General features: G+C 48.3%; 1 protein-coding gene across 1 annotated transcript in view; it reads right to left on the bottom strand.

Annotated features, from left to right (window-relative positions):
• Window positions 1-24632, bottom strand: part of LOC116969382 (ribonuclease inhibitor-like) — a 133404-nt gene that overhangs the window by 16860 nt on the left and 91912 nt on the right. The gene's annotated exons all lie outside the window — the stretch shown is intronic.

Here is a 24632-nt window from a genome sequence, read left to right as displayed (position 1 = left end):
TATAGATCTGTGTCATTGTGCAACATGAATCTCCACCAACACATCCAATTGCAAAACGCAGCCTATTGCACTTTATCTGTTTATTTATGTGTGTATATATATATATATTCTATGGTATATGGACACACTGATCTGTATTTATGTTGACAATATTCTGTTGTGCTGCAGCAAGCAAGAATTTCATTGTCCTATCTGGATCAAATGACAATAAACTCTCTTGACTTGACATGACCAGATGGCGATAAAAATGTGCAACTCTCCGTACAGACGGCTCAGAAAGGCCTTTACTCTGGCAATTGTGGAAGTTTTATCAGCAAAAATATCTGAAACCAGAAATAACAAGCTGACGGTTTCATTATGAAATAGTTCCCATTTAGTAAGTGTAAAACAAACAGGGACATTTGCTTTGACTCCAGCAGACTGCTCAGCTCATTCAACACATCAAGTGTTGGTTACAACTTTATACAAGTGTGTGTGTGTGATGGATGTGCAGCATTAATCTACACCAACACATCCAATGACAAAACGCAGCAGCAGCTGTTGCTCAACATGACTTTTCTGCTTCAAACTATCACTGGGACACATTTACTCACAACAATACATTCAATGTGCTGCTGACAGACAAGAGAAAATCACATTCAATAGGGGAATTTAACCCAAGTCTCTCCCAGAGATTAGACCCGTCTACTGGGGAGCGGCGGACAAAATACTCACCGATGGATGGATGGATGTCAATCTGCTGTCCTCGCATGGGATGCATGGGCGGGGGATGGGTGCTGATCATGGCTGATCATCCCCAATCAGTACCCCATTCCTGCCTTCTCCCCATATCCCCTGACTCCGCTATCTTTAAGAGCCCTATCTAGCTCTCTCTTGAAAGCATCCAGAGAACCGGCCTCCACCGCCCTCTGAGACAGAGAATTCCACTGACTCACCACTCTCTGTGTGAAAAAGTGTTTCCTCGTCTCCGTTCTAAATGGATTACCTGAGGTCCCTTGTCAGCCACAGTCACCCCTTACTGCCCTTGAAATCTTTCTTCCTCCTTGGAATGAACTGATCCTGAACCTTCTGTATTATTCCCAGAAATACCTGCCATTGTTGTTCCACTGTCATCCCTGCTAGGGTATCTTTCCAGTCAACTTTGGCCAGCTCCTCCCTCATGGCCCCATAGTCCCCTTTATTCAACTGCAACACTGACACCTCTGATCTATCCTTCTCCCTCTCCAATTGTAGATTAAACCTGACCATATTATGGTCACTACCTCCTAATGGCTCATTAACCTCAAGTTCCTTTATCAAATCTGGTTCGTTACACAACACTAAATCCAGAATTGCCTTCTCCCTGCTAGGCTCCAGTACAAGCTGCTCTAAGAATCCATCACAGAGGCACTCCACAAACTCCCTTTCTTGGGGTCCAGTCCCAACCTGATTTTCCCAGTCTACTTGCACGTTGAAATCTCCCATAACAAGCGTAGCATTACCTTTCTTCCTTGCTTCGTTGCAGCTAGTCGGGTGAATATTGATTTGCGAGGTGCGGCTGTAGTTCTGTGGGTGCAGTGCTCAGTATCTGCGTGCAAGCAGCTGCCTGTCCAGTGTGGATTCCAAGCCTCACATTCCTCAGTACAGGGAGCGGTCTCGCTGCTGAACACAAGACCAACCGGTTTGACAACCTTCTACTGTATAATGTGCATAAAGTACTTTTAATATTCCTGTTAACCCTTTCTGCCGATAGGAATACAGTAACATGGATAGGATTTGAACAGAACCTGGAGGAATTTTGTCAGCAGGGTCTCCATGATGTCAGGTGATGTCTGCAGTACCACCACCGGTCCCACTTCACAGGAGAATCACCCGTCTCATCTCTACAGGACGCTGCCCAAACCTGCCCAAAGGTTCATCAAGAGGCTGTGGGGAACGGGGCCCCACTGTCTGGGCGGGCGGGCCGACTCGGGGCCAGGGAGGGAGGACAGCAGATTGACATCCATCCATCCATCTGTGAGTATTTTGTCCGCCGCTCCCCAGTGCTGCAAATGTGAAATAAAGACCCACAGATTCTGCAGGTCTAAACTCAAACCAACAGATGCTGCAGGTCTAAACTCAAACCCACAGATGCTGCAGGTCTGAAATCAAACTGGATAACACAACCTCAAGTTCCCATTTAGGTTACACACCACCTTCTAGTTTAAAATATCGATGAGTCCAAATGGTGAACTCTCTCCCCCAACAGATCCTGTCACACATGTCATGGGTGGAATTGGCTGCTCACAACTTCTGCTCAAATAAAACAAATGCTGTTCCGACACGTAAACACAACTCAAACATTAACCTCACATTTCTAATTCCAAGTAAGGTTACAATTGGCAAAGTCACGGGGTGTTAGATGGTTAATTGGAATAAGTCTGGAAATTATTAACTGTATTTGGAACTTTGATAAATGATTGGAAAGGCTAAATTTCACGAGAGCATCAATTGAGGTGTATAGAGTAATGAAATGAGGGATGAAAGGAGGAGGAGCAGTTTAGCACGGTGATACAGGAATTAGCTGAAAGATTGTAGACCTGGTGAAACGTTTCTCCCACCACAGGATCAGAACAGATCTGGAACTCATAGAAACATAGAAAATAGGTGCCGGAGTAGAGGCCATTCGGCCCTTCGAGCCTGCACCGCCATTCAATATGATCATGGCTGATCATCCAACTCAGTATCCCATCCCTGCCTTCTCTCCATACCCCCTGATCTCTTTAGCCACAAGGGCCACATCTAACTCCCTCTTAAATATAGCCAATGAACTGTGGCCTCAACTACCTTCTGTGGCAGAGAATTCCACAGCTAAAATTACCTTTGAAGAAACGTATACACTACAATGTGTGCTTGAAGACTGGTTACCAGAAGGTGGGATCTGACCGATGAACTCTTGCACAACCGGCAAAGACACTGTGGGTCGAATAATTGGCTTCCTCTGTCCTCAATGTATTGAAACGGCAAATGACCAACGGTAGTTGGGGGATGGAGGTACCACTGGTAGACACAGTGATGAAGACAGGAATCCCAAGCACATTTACACTGGGTGGAGCTGGACAGCTCTGCATTGTTCCACCGTTCCTCAGAGTCAGAAACAAGCCACCCAAGAAACACAGCGACCACCACCCCAGTCACAGATACTGACCCCTAGATCTGGACTCTTCACTCAGGGGAAAAACCAGGAGTCAAGCGTGTTAAATTCTCACATGCACAATGGAACAATTAAATACTTACATGCAGCATAACATGACACCCAGCATACATCCATTCTATGGACATTTCATTCAGGTCACCCCTCATTCCTCTAAACACTAAAGAACAGAGGCTGAGCATCGGTCTCGCTACACACGGCAACACCAGTCTGATGAAACTTGATGCAATATTATTCCTTATTTATGTTAATAAATGCTATCTAATACTGGTGCTTCTACAGCAAGGCACCATGTTAATTGTATAATAGTACAAAAAACATTCACACAATACAGCATTGCTGCTTCATTGTCTGCTGGTGAGGATGGCCTCACATTTCCCACAGTCACCCCATCTGGCACCATGCTGTCACCCACACACCCTGTCCCCACCCTGCTGAGCCCTCTCGACACCCCATCCTCCCTCTCCTGAACCCTCTCCTCACCCTCCACACCCCATCCTCACCCTCCACACCCCATCCTCACCCTCCTCAACCCTCTCTTCAGCCTCCACACCCCATCCTACTGAATCCTCTATGTGTCCTCCACATCCCAACCCCTCTCCCAAACCCTCTGTGCACCCTCCACATCCCTGCCGAACCCTCTCTGCACCCTCCCCCCTCTCTCCCAAACCCTCTCTGCACCCTACAAACCCCGTCCCCACCCTCACGAACCCTCTCTGCACCCTCCACACCCCATCAAACAGTGGGCGGCCTGAACAGAGTGGATGTGGAATCGATGTTTCCACCAGTGGGAGAGTCTAGGACCAGAGGGCACAGCCTCAGAATGAAAGGGTGTACCTTTAGAATGGAGATAAAAAGGAATTTCTTGAGCTGGAGGGTGGTGAATCTGTGGGATTCATTGCCGCAGACGGCTGTCATTAGGTATTTTTAAGGCGGAGATTGACAGATTCTTCATTCGTACGAGTGTCAGGGTTATGGGGAGAAGGCAGGAGAATGGGGTTGAGAGGGAGAGATAGATCAGCCGTGATTGAGTCTAGGAAAAAAATAATCGTCTATATCTCTCGTTTCCCTTATCCGTAACCAAACTGAAGAAGGGTCTCGACCCGAAACGTCACCCATTCCTAGTCTCCAGAGATACTGCCCGTCCTGCTGAGTTACTCCGGTATTTTGTGTTTAACCATGATTGAATGGCGGAGTAGACTAGATGGGCCGACTGGCCTCATTCTGCAGGTCCTCACGGCAGACCCCTCTCTGCCCAGTGATGCATAAACTCGGGGCATCACTGGGCGTGTGGCCGCAGGAACCCCTTCACTGGGAGAGAGAGAGAGGGAGAGAGACGGGGAGAGGGGGAGAGAGAGCGTTATTTATACATAGAAACATAGACAATAGGTGCAGGAGTAGAGGCCATTCGGCCCTTCGAGCCTGCACCATTCGCCATTCAATATGATCATGGCTGATCATCCAACTCAGTATCCTGTACCTGCCTTCTCTCCATACCCCCTGATCCCTTTAGCCACAAGGGCCACATCTAACTCCCTCTTAAATATCGCCAATGAACTGTGGCCTCAACTACCTTCTGTGGCAGAGAATTCCACAGATTCACCACTCTCTGTGTGGGGAAAAAAATGTTTCCTCATCTCGGTCCTAAAAGATTTCCCCCTTATCCTTAAACTGTGTGTGTGGCCCCTTGTTCTGGACTTCCCCAACATCGGGAACAATCTTCCTGCATCTAGCCTGTCCAACCCCTTAAGAATTTTGGACGTTTCTATGAGATCCCCCCTCAATCTTCTAAATTCTAGAGAGGGTGGGGGAGAGGGTGTGATAAATCTCTCTCCAACCCCCCTCTCTTTCTCTCTCTCTCTCCCCCTCTCTTTCTCTCTCCCCCCTCTTTCTCTCTCCTCCTCTTTCTCTCCCTCTCTCCTCCATCTCTCCCCCCTCTCCCCTTTCTCTCCTCCTCTCTTTCTCTCCCCATCTCTCCCCTCTTTCTCTCTCCACACTCTCTTCCCCCTCTCTCTCTTTCCCCGTCTCTCCCTCCCTCCCACCTCTTTCTCTCTCCCCCTCTCTCTCCCCTCTTTCTCTCTCTCCACACTCTCTTCCCCTTCTCTCTCGTTAGATGCTGCACGTCTAATATCAAACCCACAGATGCTGCAGGTCTAAACTCAAACCCACAGACGCTGCTGGTCTAAACTCAAACCCACAGATGCTGCAAATGTGAAATAAAGACCCACAGATACTGCAGGTCTAAACTCCAACCCACAGATGCTGCAGGTCTAATATCAAACCCACAGACGCTGCTGGTCTAAACTCAAACCCACAGATGCTGCAAATGTGAAATAAAGACCCACAGATACTGCAGGTCTAAACTCCAACCCACAGATGCTGCAGGTCTAAACTCAAACCCTCAGATGCTGCAGGTCTAAACTCAAACTCACAGATGCTGCAGGTCTAAACTCAAACCCACAGATGTTGCAGGTCTAAACTCAAACCCACCGATGCTGCAGGTCTAAACTCAAACCGGATAACACAACCTCAAGTTCCCATTTAGGTTGCACACCACCTTCTAGTTTAAAATATCGATGAGTCCAAATGGTGAACTCTCTCCCCCAACAGATCCTGTCACACATGTCATGGGTGGAATTGGCTGCTCACAACTTCTGCTCAAATAAAACAAATGCTGTTCCGACACGTAAACACAACTCAAACATTTACCTCACATTTCTAATTCCAAGTAAGGTTACAATTGGCAAAGTCACCGGCTGTTAGGTGGTTAATTGGAATAAGTCTGGAAATTATTAACTGTATTTGGAACTTTGATAAATGATTGGAAAGGCTAAATTTCACGAGAGCATCAATTGAGGTGTATAGAGTAATGAGATGAGGGATGAAAGGAGGAGCAGTTTAGCACGGTGATACAGGAATTAGCTGAAAGATTGTAGACCTGGTGAAACGTTTCTCCCACCACAGGATCAGTACAGATCTGGAACTCATAGAAACATAGAAAATAGGTGCAGGAGTAGAGGCCATTCGGCCCTTCGAGCTTGCACCGCCATTCAATATGATCATGGCTGATCATCCAACTCAGTATCCCATCTCTGCCTTCTCTCCATACCCCCTGATTCCTTTAGCCACAAGGGCCACTTCTAACTCCCTCTTAAATAAGCCAATGAACTGTGGCCTCAGCTACCTTCTGTGGCAGAGAATTCCACAGCTAAAATTACCTTTGAAGAAACATATACACTACAATGTGTGCTTGAAGACTGGTTACCAGAAGGTGGGATCTGACCGATGAACTCTTGCACAACCGGCAAAGACACTGTGGATCGAATAATTGGCTTCCTCTGTCCTCAATGTATTGAAACGGCAAATGACCAACGGTAGCTGGGGGATGGAGGTACCACTGGTAGACACAGTGATGAAGACAGGAATCCCAAGCACATTTACACTGGGTGGAGCTGGGCAGCCCTGCATTGTTCCACCGTTCCTCAGAGTCAGAAACAAGTCACCCCAGAAACACACCGACCATCACCCCAGTCACAGATTCTGACACCTAGATCTGGACTCTTCACTCAGGGGAAAAACCAGGAGTCAAGAGTGTTAAATTCTCACATGTACAATGGAACTATTAAATACTTACATGCAGCATAACATGACACCCGACATACATCCATTCTATGGACATTTCATTCATTCCTGTAAACACTAAAGAACAGAGGCTGAGCATCGGTCTCGCTACACACGGCAACACCAGTCTGATGAAACTTGATGCAATATTATTCCTTATTTATGTTAATAAATGCTATCTAATACTGGTGCTTCTACAGCAAAGCATCATGTTAATTGTATAATAGTACAAAAAACATTCACAGAATACAGCATTGCTGCTTCATTGTCTGCTGGTGAGGATGGCCTCACATTTCCCACAGTCACCCCATCTGGCACCATGCTGTCACCCACACACCCTGTCCCCACCCTGCTGAGCCCTCTCGGCACCCTCCACAACCTCCTGAACCCTCCCCACTCCACCCACCTGAACCCTCTCTTCACTCCCCACACCCCATCCTACTGAACCCTCTGTATCCTCCACATCCCAACCCCTCTCCCAAACCCTCTGTGCACCCTCCACATCCATTCTGAACCCTCTCTGCACCCTCCCCCCTCTCTCCCAAACCCTCCCTACACCCTACAAACCCCGTCCCCACCCTCACGAACCCTCTCTGCACCCTCCACACCCCATCAAACAGTGGGCGGCCCGGACAGAGTGGATGTGGAGAGGATGTTTCCACCAGTGGGAGAGTCTAGGACCAGAGGGCACAGCTTCAGAATGAAAGGATGTACCTTTAGAATGGAGATGATGAGGGATTTCTTGAGCTGGAGGGTGGTGAATCTGTGGGATTCATTGCCGCAGACGGCTGTCATTAGGTATTTTTAAGGCGGAGGTTGACAGATTCTTCATTCGTACGGGTGTCAGGGTTATGGGGAGAAGGCAGGAGAATGGGGTTGAGAGGGAGAGATAGATCAGCAGTGATTGAGTCTAAGAAAAAACATCATCGTCTATATCTCTCGTTTCCCTTATCCGTAACCAGACTGAAGAAGGATCTCGACCCGAAACGTCACCCATTCCTTCTCTCCAGAGATACTGCCTGTCCCGCTGAGTTACTCCAGCTTTTTGAGTCTAACCATGAGTGAATGGCGGAGTAGACTAGATGGGCCGACTGGCCTCATTCTGCTGCTCCCCACGGCAGACCCCTCTCTGCCCGGTGATGCATAAACTCGGGGCATCACCGGGCAGCTGTGGCCGCAGGAACCCCTTCACTGATGAGCGGGGACCCGGTTGACAAACGGCGCCACTCTCCCCGGGGATTCACGGTGGCGCAGCGGTAGAGTTGCTGCCTTACAGCAAAATGCAGCGCTGGTGACCCGGGTTCGATCCCGACTACGGGCGCTGTCTGTACGGAGTTTGCACGTTCTCCCCGAGACCTGCGTGGGTTTTCTCCCAGATCTCCGGTTACCACCCACATTCCAAAGACGTGCAGGTTTGCAGGTGAATTGGCTTGGTGAATGTCAACATTGTCCCTAGTGGGTGTAGGATACGTTTGTGACATCCAGTGGTGGTGATTATAGGCAAAGATACAGAGACAGAGCAACGGAGACGTGCTGTATCCCCTCTCTACCCCCATCCTCCAACTCCACCCCCCCTTCTACTCTCCTCCCCTTCTCCTCTCCCCCTCCTCGTCTCCCCCTCCCCCCTCCCCTTCTCCTCCCATTCTTCTCCCCCCCTCCTCCTCTCCCCCACCCCTCTGTCCTATTTTCCCCCCTCCTCTCCATTCTCCTCCCCCTCTTCCCCTCTCTTCCTCCCCCCTCCTCCCCCCCCCTCCCCCCCCCTCTCCACCTCCTCTCCTCAACCCCCTCCCCCCTTCCCCTCAACAGAAAATACCATATTCAGGACCGAATAACATCGACAGCCAACAATAATATTTCCTCACCTTTCTTTGTTATTGGGGAACCTGAAGAAAGACAGATAGGGTGGATTACAGCAGTTTACAGCAGAACAGTGAGCTGTAGATGTAGTGGACCGACACCATGACAATATCGAGGCTGTCCTTCAAAATGGCGGCTACAGTCGACCCCCCGACTTGGCGGGAAGAGGCAGCGCGCGGGGACGTCGGCGGCGGCGGCAGCCAATGGGATGCATGGGGGGGGGGGGGGGGGTAACAGCGCATGGGGCCCCGCAAAGGTGCTCGCTCCCGTCCAGCGCCAACTGTCGATGCCCCCCCCACACAACTGTATTACACTCGCTCCCCCCCCACAACTGTATTACACTCGCTCCCCCCCCCCACACACAACTGTATTACACTCGCTCCCCCCCCCACACACAACTGTATTACACTCGCTCCCCCCCCCTCCCACAACTGTATTACACTCGCTCCCCCCCCCACACACAACTGTATTACACTCGCTCCCCCCCCACAACTGTATTACACTCGCTCCCCCCCCCACACACAACTGTATTACACTCGCTCCCCCCCCACACACAACTGTATTACACTCGCTCCCCCCCCACAACTGTATTACGCTCGCGCCCCCCCCCCACACAACTGTCGACGCCCCCCCCCACAACTGTCGACGCCCCCCCCACAACTGTTGACGCCCCCCCAACAACTGTCGACGCCCCCCCAACTGTCGACGCCCCCCCCAACAACTGTCGACGCCCCCCCCCCACAACTGTCGACGCGCCCCCCCCCCACAACTGTCAACACTCCCCCAACAACTGTCGACGCCCCCCCCAACTGTCGACGCCCCCCCCCACAACTGTCGACGCCCCCCCCACAACTGTTGACGCCCCCCCCACAACTGTCGACACTCCCCCAACAACTGTTGATGCCCCCCCCCCACAACTGTCGACGCCCCCCCCACAACTGTCGACGCCCCCCCCCACAACTGTCGACGCCCCCCCACACAACTGTCGACGCTCCCCCCCCACAACTGTCGACGCTCCCCCAACAACTGTCGACGCACCCCCCCCCCCACAACTGTCGACGCACCCCCCCACAACTGTCGACGCTCGCACCCCCCCACACAACTGTATTACACTCGATCCCGGGCGGATAAACTGTATTACACTCGCTCCCGGGCGGCCCCACCCCCCCCACTAACCGTCCATCGCCGCCGCCGAACTGTCGCCGACGCTTGTGGCCCGTAAACTCAATCAAATTGTTCAACCCCCCCCCCCACCACCACCACCCACACACTAACCCACCCCGACTGTCGACCATCGCTCCCGGGCGGGCGGGCGGACACAGACCACACTGTTGACGTCAACGGGAGACTGACTGACTGACTGCCAGTAGTCAAGATGGCCGCCGGGATCCCAGCAACTGTCGCCGCTCCCGCTCGCGCTCCCTCAGCCGTTGCCGCCCGTTATTTCCCGCCATTTCCAGAAGGTTCTTCACCAACGGTCGCTCGCTCACGTTAGTTCGCTTCTCCACGTCCGACCTTCACATTCCCGCTGGAAATGGGTTGAATAAACACAGGTGTGAAGTTTAAATCATCTTGAATGACAACAACGTGTAGTAGACAGACAGACAGACAGACAGACAGAGGTTGTTAGTTCATCACTAACTAAACCGCAATAGGGAGGTTTCACGGCAGTCGGGTCACTGTTGCCACGCTACACCAACTGGAGGACACGCGATGAACTGCAGGTAAGCATTGACCATGTGTTTTTTCTTGATTCCTTCGGCATCTAAAAAGTTTCAGAAGTGATGAATAAGGCTGTAACATTTTAAAATCTCCCCCCCCCCCACTCTCTCTTTCCACCTCCCTCTCCCCCCCCCTCTTTCCCCCTACCTCTTCCCCCCATCTACCCCCCTTCTCTCTTCCCCCTTCCCTCTCCCCCCTTCTCTCTGTCTCTTCCCCCTCTTTCTCCCTTTCCTCCCTCTTCCCCCCTTCTCTCTCGCCCCCTCCCTCTCTTCCCCCCTTCCCCCTCTCTCTCCCCCTCTCTGTCTCTTCCCCCTCCCTTCTCCCCCCCTTCTCTCTGTCTCTTCCCCCTCCCTCTCCCCCCCTCCCTCCCTCTCCCCTCACTCCCTCCCCCTCTCAGAGACATGGATCTCCTCTCCCCCTCCCTCTACTTCTTCTTCTTGTAGGATTCCAGCAGTGTAGACGCTGCTAAGCGTATTACTGCCCTCCACAGGTCAAAGTTTGAACTAAATTCTTACATACAGTCCTGTAACTTGCAGGAATTGAAGAACAGCCCTGGATATCAGTTGATGTTTCTCACTGTGTCCAAACAAAGATGAAACAGAAAAAGCCTCAACTCCAAGTCCTGTCAGTCTAACAAACAATACTTTTCTTTCTACCGTGTACTTTTTACATTCTAGGAAAACATGCTTAACTGTCTCATTACTCCCACATTCACACAAGCCAGAAACATGTTTCCCTACAATGCACAAATAGTAATTTAACCCACAGTGTCCCAACCTCAATCTACACAGTTTAACTCAATCCCTACGGGACAGAGATGTACAGAAACATATTTTCCTAACTTCAGATTGTATAGAAAAGTAGTGTCTACCCCTGACTTCCATTTCCCATCCTCTCTGCCATTCTTTTGTTAAGCCCTCTTTAATTATTTCTCTCAGTTCCACTCTCCCCAATGATACATGGATATCTATTTATCTTCTTAAACTCTCCTTTGCTATGAGGTCCACCTGCTCATTCCCCCTCACCCCAGCATGCCCGGGAACCCAGCAAAAAGTGATGTTACACGCAAACCCAATTCTAGAAAACACACTCAAGATTTCATTTAGAATGTCAGGACGAGCTTTAGATTTCCCTAAAGTTTCAAGAGCAGCTGCAGAATCAGAACAGATAATGACTTCTCTAAAACTGGCTTCCTCAATCCACCATTGAATTGCCATTAATTCAGTCGTGAGAACAGAGCTTACATCAGAAATGCGCCCGCCAATCTTCAACCCAAGCTGCTCCACATACACTCCAAACCCAGCTCTCCCACTAACTGGATCTTTAGATCCATCTGTAAAAACAAACAAAGTGCTCTCACTGATTGAATTAAGATATTCCACTATTCTTGGAGTCACCTCGCGCTTATCTTTTTCCTGAAGAAAAGCAAGCTCAATAAACAGTTCAGGAAGAACCCAATAGGGCACAGGTAGCCTTATTGTATGCTCTATAATACCCCCTTGTTCCAAATCCAGCTTCCTAGCCCACTGATTTATAATGACAAAAAATGTGTTATATTTGTTACCATCATCAACCTCTTGCAACAAACACCTTGCTGGGAAGGTATCATTACACCCACAAAGTTTAGCCCAGTAATGTAACCCTAGCTTAATGCGCCTTAACCATAAGGGCATTTCTCCCATTTCAACAATCAGGGCAGGGACTGGGGAAGTCCTGAAGGCTCCACAGCAAAGCCTCAAAGCCTTTGCCTGCAACACATCTAGCCTAGCCAGAACAGTTTTAGACGCAGACCCATACACAAAACACCCATAGTCAAGAGAAGATCTGATCATGGCCTGATAAATTAGCAGCATTGTCTCCCTGTTGGCCCCCCACTCACACCCAACCAGACTTCTCATAACATTCAGAACTTTTTCACACTTCAACACAATTTTACCTACATGCACAGCCCAAGTCATACGCTCTTCAAACCAAACACCCAAAAACGTAAAAACCTTTACCTTCTCCAATAGAGACCCATACATATACAGCCCTAACTTAGGTAACTTTCTTTTAAAACCAAATACCATATATTTAGTCTTAGAGGCAGAGATTTTAAAGCCCCATGTGTTCCCCCATTCCTCTACAGACACTAACACACTTTGAATCTGTTTTAAAACAAACTCTACATTACGACCTCTTTTCCAGATGGCCCCGTCATCTGCAAACAAAGACAGACCAAATCCTCTCTCTAATTTACAAAATATGTCGTTTATCATGATATTAAATAAAACTGGACTGATAACACTTCCCTGCGGGGTTCCATTCTCTATTTCTACAGTCTCTGAGCTGACACTACCAACCATTACTTGTATTGTTCTATTCAATAAAAAATCCTTAATCCAGTTGAACATTCGTCCCCTGACTCCCAAGTCAAAAATTTTAATCATTAATCCCTCCTTCCACAAAGAATCATATGCCTTCTCAATATCAAGGAATACACTCACTACTGTTTCCTTGCTTCTAAATGCCCTTTTAATATCCTGATCCAAAACTGATACAGACTCCATTGTAGACCTTCCATTCCTAAAGCCATTCTGTACATCAACAAATAGTCCTCTGGTTTCTAAAAAATAAACTAGTCTGTTGTTTACCATCCTCTCCATAATTTTACAGAGCACTGCTGTGAGCGCTATAGGGCGATATGAACTAGGGTCAGATGCCTCTTTGCCCGGTTTTAAAATAGGGACCACGACTGCATGTTTCCATTCCTTTGGTAAATAACCCTCTGCCCACACAGTATTAAACAAAGCTAAGATTTCATCAAGTACAGTATCATCCAGATGTTTAAATAACTCATACGACAACCTATCTCTCCCCGGGTGGTATTTGCTCCCAGACATAATTGCATCCTTCAACTCTTTTATGGTAAAAAACAGATTAAAGGTATTATCATTTACTAAACTCCTCTCCAGCTTCCACTGATTAACTGCCATCAGCTCAGTTCTCTTTCTACACCTCTCCACTCCCATGCTCTCTGATCTATGCACTGCTTGAAAACTGTCAACACACATGTCTGCTTTTTCCTTATTGGAGACTGCTACCACCTCACCCTTCTGCAACACTGGTAACAAACTTCTTTTATATACTCCTGACATTCTACGCACAGCTGACCACAAATGCCTTACTGGAGTTTCCGGGCCTAGCGTACCACAAAACTTCCTCCAACTATTCCTCTTTGCATCCTTTACAACTCGTCTTGCTACTGCCCTTAGCCGCTTGTACTCCATTGCATTGACCAAAATTGGATACTTTCTTAATTTTCGATAGGCTATATTCCTATTCCTTACAGCTTCATCACATTCTTTATTCCACCAAGGAACAGACATACGGGACCTAGGTTCCTGCTTCACAGGAATAGTACAACAAGCTGCCTCATGAATCATGAGACTAATGGAAGTATTCCAACTATCTACAGAACCCTCACTATTAACCTCTCCAACTAAACTTTGAGCCTTCTCTTGGAATTTATCCCATTTGGCCTGAAAAAAGTTATATCTAGGGACTTTCTTTACCACTTCTCTCCTCAAATCCCTACCAAACCTACATAACATGAGATAATGATCACTACCCAGTGTATATCTATCCATTACATCCCATTCACCAATTCTTGCTAAATTTGATGAAGCAATTGATAAATCTATGTGGCTGCAGGTGTTTCTCACAATATTATACCTAGACGGCCTTCCATCATTTAACAATACCAACTCATACTTGTCTAGAAATTCTTCAACAATAACACCATTTTTATCCCTGTGATCACTACCCCATAAAGGATTATGCGCATTAAAGTCTCCAATCCATATAACAGGACACCTTACCTTCTCCATTATCTCATCAAAATCTGACAATATCAAGGGTTGACAGGGGTTATAATAATTTATCACAGTGATAGAATTCTGGCTGCTCCAAACCTCCACAGCCAAAACCTCAAGATTAGAATTAATGTCAACTTTCCTATACTGCAACCCAGTCTTAACAAAAGTTGCACAACCCCCACCTGATCTATCAGACCTATCTAATCGCACACATTCATAACCTGGGATTACAAAATCTAGACAGGGCTTTAACCATGTCTCTTGGATACATATTAATTCTGGTGCTTCTTTAAATTCATCAACAAATCTCTTTAACTCTTGACCATTTCCAATCAGACTCCGGGCGTTCCATTGAAGTATATAAAACATTATGGTGTTAATGAGGATCACCATCATCCACCTCACTGACATACTCCATACTGCTAGCTCTCGACAACTGTGACCTCTCCATACACTGACTCTCCGTCATGTATTGATGCAAGCTTTTCTGGCAACTGCTTTACACTGTGGAACCTTTCAGCTGCCCCCATCCACTAACCTGATGATATCTGACCGGTTAGCTGCTTTCTTAGCTCCTACCAGCATATCAGAGACAAAAGACAGAAATGACTCCTTATTAAAAATCAACATGTCAGATGGAAAAGCCGACGGCAAGTTTGGCACAGTGATCTGGCTTCCTAGCACCACTCTAGTCCCAGCGCTCACATCTCCGCGTTCTCTAGCCACCCTTTGAGCTGCCTCTGCATATGACACGTTGTTCTGATCCTTCACTTCCTGCACTCGCTTCGCCTGAACAAAGCGCTCACAACCATGAAACTCTGCTGCATGATCCCCATCACAGTTAGGGCACTTAGGAGCCTCTGCCTTGCAATTTTGTATTACATGATCTCCACCGCACTTTCTTTTACCCCGACAAGACCCAGCAACATGTCCAAACCTCTGACAGTTATAACAGCGCAACGGTGGTTTAATGTACTCCCTCACTTGATACACCATACTCCCAAGAAACATTCTCTGTGGCAGTGCTCCATCTTTGAACGTAAGCAGGACCGGCGGGCACCTGACTCCATTCCTACTCTTAAATCTCACAACATCAGTTACCTGGGCCCCCTTAACGTTTTCTAAGATCTCCTTCTCAGACAAGCCATCATACATTCCATACACCACTCCCTTTATTCCCTGCTGTCTTCCTCTAGGGACCAAACTCTCCACCTTGACCACTAATTTCCCCACACCCCTAGCATCATTAAACTGTTTTCTGTCTTTGCAACAAACTCTTAACATCCCATTATACAGAATCTTGGCCTGAAAATCCCTGCCTATCTGGCTCTCCAAAGCAGTGGTAATTTTTAATGGATTCACTGCTCTAAATCCTGCATCTCCTTGATTTGTTCCTTTAACTTTAAACAGCACGACGAATTCTTCAATAATTCTAGTTCTCCTAACTTTACTTCCTTCGTCTCCTGACATTTCGGGTCTTTCGCTCGATGCCTCTCTCCTAGAGCCCCCCTTTACCTTACCTACAGTCTGCCACCCACCACCCTCAGCCCCACCACTCTCTGAAGCCATGGGCCTCTAGAATCTGCGATGTAACTCGAACGACCTCCAGCAGCTAAAGCCCCTCAACAAGTCTTTGCTCCTGCAAACACTCTACCCCAAATTCCTCCGCATCTTTTGCACTATTATTGGTTGTTTTTAAGTTAAGTTTCGAGACACAGCACGGAACCAGGCCCGTCGGCGCACTCCTTCGCAGTTTCACGACTACTACTCTCAACCTGCCTCTCTGGTCCGAAAACGGGATATTCTTTGTGACTGCGCTGTAATTATAGAGAGAAGTGTAGATTGGTTACTTCTTACTAACCAATTGTAGTGCTTGTTAGTAGAAGCTCCGCCTACTATGCGGTTTATATTATCAGAAGTTTGCTTAAGTAATTAGCAAAGATACTAGAACGGAGCAAGATAGACCACTCCTGCAAATTCCAATGGACTGACGTGTAGTACGCAATGGAGCGGAACTTCCGCCATTTTAGTAAACTCGACCCGGCTTTAGTTATGCCTCTCGCAGTGTAATCATCGTTGCGGGGGAACAAGTTGTGTTTACTATGTTTATAGTATCTTTGCTTGGTCACTATGTAATATTATGTTTATTGGTAATGAGTGTGAGTAGCTGCTAGTTACTGTAACACCATGCAGATGAATGCTGTGAGTGAGTGGACTTTAATAAACGTGTGTTGTACATTGACGTGTGTACGACTCGACTCATTACAAGCAGGACAGCACAAGAATGGACCCTTCCGCCCACAATATTTGTGCATGAAAACATTTCAGTATCAGCTGAAGTTACCCACTCATCCAATCCTCTCCCTACCTTGTACTCTTGCTCACTGAAATATCTCTCGTATGCTAGAACGAAGACGACATTCTCCAACGCCTCTTGAATCGCCTCTGGCGGTAATGAATTGTCAAATCCAGCAGCTGCCAATCATCACACCTTTCCAGGAGCTCCATCATCGAAGACATTGGAGGAGCTGTGATGAATCAAAATAATGGAATTATCAAGTGTTGTCTGTTTTCCTCCACCCATAGCTGTCACCACCCCCACTCTGCTAAAAGGCAGACCACATTCAGATTCAGATTATTTAATGACCACAGTCAAGCTGGTGGAATTCATATTCAGTACAGGATGTTACACAATAGGCTGATTCCCGTCAAACATAACATAAAACACAACAACATACAGTATACAGTACATGCACGCGGTGGCTTTGTGATATTATCATAGAGTGTTCAGAGTTCGATTTGCATATGGATAGAAACTGTTTTTGAATCGTGATGTTTTGGCAGGCAGTGAGCTGTAGCGCCTCCCTGAGGGCAGCAGGTGGAAGATGTGGTGAGCTGGGTGGGAGGGATCAGAAATGATTTTCTTCACCCTTGACATGGACCGTTTGAGATTGAGTGATTCTATTGATGGGAGGGGAGTGCTGATGATTTTGGATGCTTTGTTGACAATGCGCTGTAGTTTATTACGGGAGTGAGTGTCTAAACTGCTGTACCAGACTGTTATTGATGAAGTGAGCATGCTTTGGATGATGGCTGTGTAAAATCGGATTAGGAGATGTTTCCTCACTCTGAACTTCTTGAGCTGACGGAGAAAGAAGAGTCTTTGGATTCTTTTTTATAAATGTGATCTGAATTGATTTTCCATTTGAGGTTATTGCTTATGTGAGTGCCAAGAAATTTGAATGAGTCAGTGGTGGATATGGGTTCGCCGGAGATGAGTAGGGGGGTCTTGGGTTGTGCCTTACGTCTGAGATCGATGATAAGTTCATGGGTTTTTGATGTGTTGAGTAGGAGGTTATTGTCTGTGCACCAAATGACTGCTTTGTGTGTTTGAGTGCGGTATTCTGTTTCGGAGATGAGGTGCTCCGATCAGCGGGTTGCTGTCAGGCCACGAGCCGGATCTACCCGCACCCTGCACGGAGGGAGGGAGACCCGGCTGTGATCCTCGACTTGCCCTGACAATAGTCCCCAGGCTGTTGCTGTAACTTATTCCCTGCGGCATCTAAACAATGCGCTAACTCACAACAATTGTCCCTCTCCCACTGTTCAATCCCACGGGTGCATTCTCTTCTTGATTCTGGATGGACACAATGTTCAAGTTCAAGTGAGTTTATTGTCATGTGTCCCTGTATAGGACAATGAAATTCTTGCTTTGCTTCAGCACACAGAACATAGTAGGCATTGATTACAAAACAGATCAGTGTGTCCATATACCATAATATAAATATATACACGCATGAATAAATAAACTGATAAGGTACAAATAACAGAAAATGGGTTCATAATAATCAGAGTTTTGTCCGAGCCAGGTTTAATAGCCTGATGGCTGTGGGGAAGTAGCTATTCCTGAACCTGGATGTTGCAGTCTTCAGGCTCCTGTACCTTCTACCTGACAGTAGCAGGGAGATGAGTGTGTGGCCAGGATGGTGTGGGTCTTTGATGATACTGCCAGCCTTTTTGAGGCAGCGAAACCTTTTGACAGAATACACCGTTGCGACATTAAACACAACTTATTCTCACACTTTAGCTTCAGCATTCAGAGTTCAGAGGCACAGTATGCAAACAGGCCCCTCGGCCCAGCGAGTCCATGCCAATCATCAATCCATCACCCACTCACACTAGTTTTATGTTATCTCACGTTCTGCATATTAGGGGCACATTTACAGAGGGCAATTGATGTTCATGCCAGCATGCCATAGGGATGTGCGAGGAAACACACGCTGTCATAGGAAAAACATGCAAACTCCACACAAACAGTGGCCATGGTTAGACTCGAACCCGAGTCTCCAGTGCCGTGAGCCAGCGGTTCTACCAGCTGCACTACTGTGCCCACACTTATTATAGTCACATGTACTGAGAAACAGTGAAAATATTTTGTTTGCATGCTGTCCAATCTAATCAGGTAATACTATACATAAATACGGCCAAGCCAAGCACAAGTACAGCAGGTAGAGTGAAGAGAGTCTAATGAAATATTAATATTGTTCATTGGCTCCTTTTACCCTATCCCCGCCCTATCTCGAGGGGCAGAGAGACAGAGGGGAGGGGTGAGAGTGAGGGGAAGAGAGAGAGAGAGAGATGGGGAGATAGAGAGGGAGGAGAGAGAAGAGAGGGTGAGGAGAGGAGAGAGGGGGGGAGAGGGAGGAAAGGAGAGAGGAGATAGAGAGGGGGGCAAGGGACGGGTGAGAACAGAGGGGAGAGGAGGCAGTCAGCGAGGGCAGGGAGAGATAGAGGAGAGAGGGGGGAGGGAGAGGGAGTGAGAGATTCAAGAGAGTTTATTGTCATGTGTCCCTGTATAGGACAATGAAATTCTTGCTTTGCTTTAGCACAACAGATCATAGTAGGCGTGAATACAGAACAGATCAGTGTGCCCATGTACCATTATATACGTGAATACATAAACTGATAAAGTGCAAATAACAGATAATAATGGGCTATTAATGTTCAGAGGTGAGGAGCGGGAAGGGGGGGGAGAGGAGATTCATGTCTCTGAGAGGGGGTGGAAGGGAGGGGGGGAGAGAGGGAGGGGGGAGAGACAGAGAGGGGGGAGAGAGAGGGAGGGGGGGAGACAGAGGGAGGGTGGAAGAGAGAGGGGGGGGGAAGAGACAGAGAGGGAGGGGGGGAGAGACAGGGAGGGAGGGGGGAAAGAGACAGAGAGGGAGGGGGGAAGAGAGGGAGGGGGAGGAGGGGGGGAAGAGACAGAGAGGGAGGGGGAGGAGAGGGGGGAAGAGACAGAGAGGGGGGGGGGGGTGGGAAGAGAGGGGGAGGAGGGAGGGAGAGAGGGGAGGGGGGGAGAGGAGAGCTGTGTCGCCGTCAATCCGTTTACTCGCCACACGTGACTTTGTGACTTTGAGGACAGATCGCAGCGGGGATATAAACGGGAAATAACATCAATAACGGCAACGTTTGTAAAAGAAAATAGAAAGGAGAGAGCAGTGGGGATTTTAACATTCAAAAATAAGCAATTTTGTAAAACTAATCGTTCAACGTAAATTTTTAAAAAGCATTTTCAGTCTAAATCAGCGGATTTAATAAGCGCGACGTTTTTAAACATTTATGCAATAATCTTTTCACAAAGAATTATCCAAATATAAATAAATATCGAAATATTTTGAAAAAAACAGAAAAGCGTTGACCTTCTTAAAATGGTTCAAATGGAAATAATGAATGTAATCAAAAATAAACAGGTTTTCTACACAAACAACAACAAAAGGCGGTGTTTTTGTTGCCCAGTGTTGTGATAGTGGGTGTAGATTGGTGACTTATTGCCGTTAGGTAGTGATAGAAACATAGACAACAGGTGCAGGAGTAGAGGCCATTCGGCCCTTCGAGCCTGCACCATTCGCCATTCAATATGATCATGGCTGATCATCCAACTCAGTATCCTGTACCTGCCTTCTCTCCATACCCCCTGATCCCTTTAGCCACAAGGGCCACATCTAACTCCCTCTTAAATATAGCCAATGAACTGTGGCCTCAACTACCTTCTGTGGCAGAGAATTCCACAGATTCACCACTCTCTGTGTGTGGGGAAAAAAATGTTTTTCTCATCTCGACTTCCCCCTTATCCTTAAACTGTGTGTGTGGCCCCTTGTTCTGGACTTCCCCAACATCGGGAACAATCTTCCTGCATCTAGCCTGTCCAACCCCTTGAGAATTGTTTACGTTTCTATATGACCCCCCCTCAATCTTCTAAATTCTAGCGAGTATAAACCGAGTCTATCCAGTCTTTCTTCATATGAAAGTCCTGCCATCACAGGAATCAGTCTGGTGAACCTTCTCTGTACTCCCTCTATGGCAAGAATGTCCTTCCTCAGATTAGGAGACCAAAACTGTACGCAATACTCCAGGTGTGGTCTCACCAAGACCCTGTACAACTGCAGTAGAACCTCCCTGCTCCTAGACTCAAATCCTTTTGCTATGAAAGCTAACATACCATTCGCTTTCTTCACTGCCTGCTGCACCTGCATGCCCACTTTCAATGACTGGTGTACCATGACACCCAGGTCTCGCTGCATCTCCCCCTTTCCTAATCGGCCACCATTCAGATAATAGTCTGCTTTCCTGTTTTTGCCACCAAAGTGGATAACCTCACTTTTATCCACATTATACTGCATCTGCCATGCATTTGCCCACTCACCCAGCCTATCCAAGTCACCCTGCATCCTCATAGCATCCTCTTCACAGCTAACCCTGCCCCCCAGATAAATGGGCTATAAATGTTCAGAGGTGAGGAGAGGGAAGGGGGGGTTAAACTTCACACCTGGCCCCTCGCCCGCCCGCTCTGTCTGTCTGTGTGTCTACTACACGTGGTTGTCATTCAAGATGATTTAAACTTCCCACCTGTGTTTATTCAACCCATTTCCAGCGGGAATGTGAAGGTCGGTGGTGGAGAAGGAACTAACTCCCAGTGACCGAGCGCGCGGGCGTCGACAGTTGGTGAAGAACCTTCTGGAAACGGCGGGAAATAACGGGCGTCAACGGCTGAGGGAGCGCGAGCGGGAGCGGCGACAGTTGCTGGGATCCCGGCGGCCATCTTGACTGCTGGCAGTCCGTCAGTCAGTCTCCCGTTGACGTCAACGGGGGTGAAGCCAGAGGCGGCCATCTTGACTGCTGGCAGTCCGTCAGTCAGTCTCCCGTTGACGTCAACAGTGTGGTCTGTGTCCGCCCGCCCGCCCGGGAGCGATGGTCGACAGTCGGGGCGGGTGAGTGAATGAACGAGCGTCCACAGCTGCTTGGGGGGGTTAACGGGGGCATTGAACAATTTGATTGAGTTTACGGGCCACAAGCGTCGGCGACAGTTCGGCGGCGGCGGCGATGATGGACGGTTAGTGGGGGGGCGGGGCCGCCCGGGAGCGAGTGTAATACAGTTTATCCGCCCGGGAGCGAGTGTAATACAGTTTATCCGCCCGGGAGCGAGTGTAATACAGTTTATCCGCCCGGGAGCGAGTGTAATACAGTTGTGGGGCCCGGGAGCGAGTGTACTACAGTTTATCCGCCCGGGAGCGAGTGTAATACAGTTTATCCGCCCGGGAGCGTGTGTAATACAGTTTATCCGCCCGGGAGCGAGTGTAATACAGTTTATCCGCCCGGGAGCGAGTGTAATACAGTTTATCCGCCCGGGAGCAAGTGTAATACAGTTTATTTAAGAAGGAACTGCAGATGCTGGAAGATCGAAGGTACACGAAATGCTGGAGAAACTCAGCGGGTGCAGCAGCATCTATGGAGCAAAGGAAATAGGCGACGGTTCGGGCCAAAACCCTTCTTCAGACTGATGGGGGGTGGGGGGGGGGGGGGGGGGGGGGGGAGAAGGAAGGAAAAAGGGAGACGGAGGAGCCCGAGGGCGGGGGGATGGGAGGAGACAGCTCGAGGGTTAAGGAAGGGGAGGAGACAGCAAGGGCTAGCAAAACTGGGAGAATTCAATGTTCATGCCATCCGGTCGCAAGCAACCCAGGCGGAATATGAGGTGCTGTTCCTCCAATTTCCGGTGTTGATCACTCTGGCAATGGAGGAGACCCAGGACAGAGAGGTCGGATTGGGAATGGGAGGGGGAGTTGAAGTGCTGAGCCACCGGGAGGTCAGGTAGGTTATTGCGGACTGAGCGGAGGTGTTCGGCGAAACGATCGCCCAACCTCCGCTTAGTCTCCCAGATGTAAATGAGCTGACATCTAGAGTAGCGGATGCAGTAGATGAGGTTGGAGGAGATACAGATGAACCTTTGTCACACCTGGAACGACTGCTTGGGTCCTTGAATGAAGTCGAGGGGGGGAGGTGAAGGGACAGGTGTTGCATCTCTTGCGGTTGCAACGGAAAGTGCCCGGGGAGGGGGTGGTACGGGAGGGAAGGGAAGAATTGACAAGGGAGTTGCGGAGGGAGCGGTCTTTGCGGAAGGCAGACATAGGGGGAGATGGGAAGATGTGGCGAGTGGTGGGGTCACGTTGGAGGTGGCGGAAATGGCGGAGGATTATGTGTTGTATTTGCCGGCTGGTGGGGTGAAAGGTGAGGACTAGGGGGACTCTGCCCTTGTTGCGAGTGCGGGGATGGGGAGAGAGAGCAGTGTTGCGGGGTATGGATGAGTATTGGGGTCCCGGGATCGAGTGTAATACAGTTTATCCGTCCGGGAGCGAGTGTAATACAGTTGTGGGGCCCGGGGGGGGGGGGGGGGGGGGGGGGGGGGAGAGAAGGCAAGTCTGGTTGTTCAGTGTCATGCAATGGACCTGCTTAGATAAAGGCAACTGGAGGTGAAGGAGCCATTAGTGACCAAATAAATGGCCATTCATTTACAGGAATCAAACACGAAATTCCTTACATTTGGCCCATAAATTCAATTTAATCATGCTATATTGTGAATTATTGTGTGAATGTTATTTGGACACTTAGGCTATTTAAACATGTTAAATCTTTTCTTAACAAATGGATAGATTCATACCAAAAGGATTTGAGTATAAGAGCAGGGAGGTTCTACTGCAGTTGTACAGGGTCTTGATGAGACCACACCTGGAGTATTGCATACTGTTTTGGTCTCCTAATCTGAGGAAAGACATTCTTGCCATAGAGGGAGTACAGAGAAAGTTCACCAGACTGATTCCTGATATGGCAGGACTTTCTTATGAAGAAACACTGGATAGACTCGGCGTGTACACGCCAGAATTTAGAAGATTGAGGGGGGATCTTATAGAAACTTACAAAATTCTTAAGGGGTTGGACAGACTAGATGCAGGAAGATTATTCCTAATGTTGGGGAAGTCCAGAACTAGGGGTCACAGTTTAAGGATAAGAGGGAAGTATTTTAGGACCGAGATGAGAAAAAAAAATTTACACAGAGAGTGGTGAATCTGTGGAATTCTCTCCCGCAGAAGTTAGTTGAGGCCACAGTTCATTGACTATATTTAAGAGGGAGTTAGATGTGGCCCTTGTGGCTAAAGGGATCAGGGGGTATGGAGAGAAGGCAGGTACAGGATACTGAGTTGGATGATCAGCCATGATCATATTGAATGGCGAACGGTGCAGGCTCGAAGGGCCGAATGACCTCTACTCCTGCACCTATTTTCTATGTTTCTATGTAATAAGGGGTCGGCCATTTAGGACGGAGACGAGGAAACACTTATTCTCATAGAGAGTTGTGAGTCTGTGGAATTCTCTGCCTCAGAAGGCGGTGGAGGTCGGTTCTCTGGATGCTTTCAAGAGAGAGCTAGATAGGGCTCTTAATGATAGCGGAGTCAGGGGATATGGGGAGAAGGCAAAAGTCTTCCATCACAGTGAGGAGGTTCCTGGTGAACTCACTGTGGTGGATGTTAATTTGTGTTTATTTGTTTTGTTATTTATTATTATATGTATGACTGCAGGCAACGAAATTTCGTTCAGACCGAAAGGTCTGAATGACAATAAAGGAATCTAATCCAATCCTGTGTCCAGAGGGTGATAAAAGCGAGCAACACTCCTTAACTCTGGCAAGAGGAAGTTGCTCACAAATCACCACATGGTGGGAGTGTTGGCCACATACTAGACGAGCCTGCAAGTGCAGCGGATCACCACACGGTGGGAGTGTTGTCCACATACCAGACGAGCCTGCAGTGCAGCGGATCACCACATGGTGGGAGTGTTGACCACAGAATGGCCGGGCCTGCAGTGCAGCGGATCACCACATGATGGTAGTGTTGACCACAAACTGGAGCGGCTTATTTGATGAATTCAATGCACATTGGAAGTTGCTGTCAAACAATTAGATTTAATTCTGCTCTTTACTGCAAAATGGTTCTTTATTGCTCTGTGGCCCGTTTCCTTTCCCCGTAATACACCCATTCCCCCGATGCCAACATTTGTAAAAGCCCTGAAACCAGGGA

This window comes from Amblyraja radiata, unplaced genomic scaffold (assembly GCF_010909765.2).
Source record: "Amblyraja radiata isolate CabotCenter1 unplaced genomic scaffold, sAmbRad1.1.pri S35, whole genome shotgun sequence".
NCBI classification, from domain to species: Eukaryota; Metazoa; Chordata; class Chondrichthyes; order Rajiformes; family Rajidae; genus Amblyraja; species Amblyraja radiata.
This window is presented reverse-complemented; position numbering and strand designations above follow the sequence as displayed.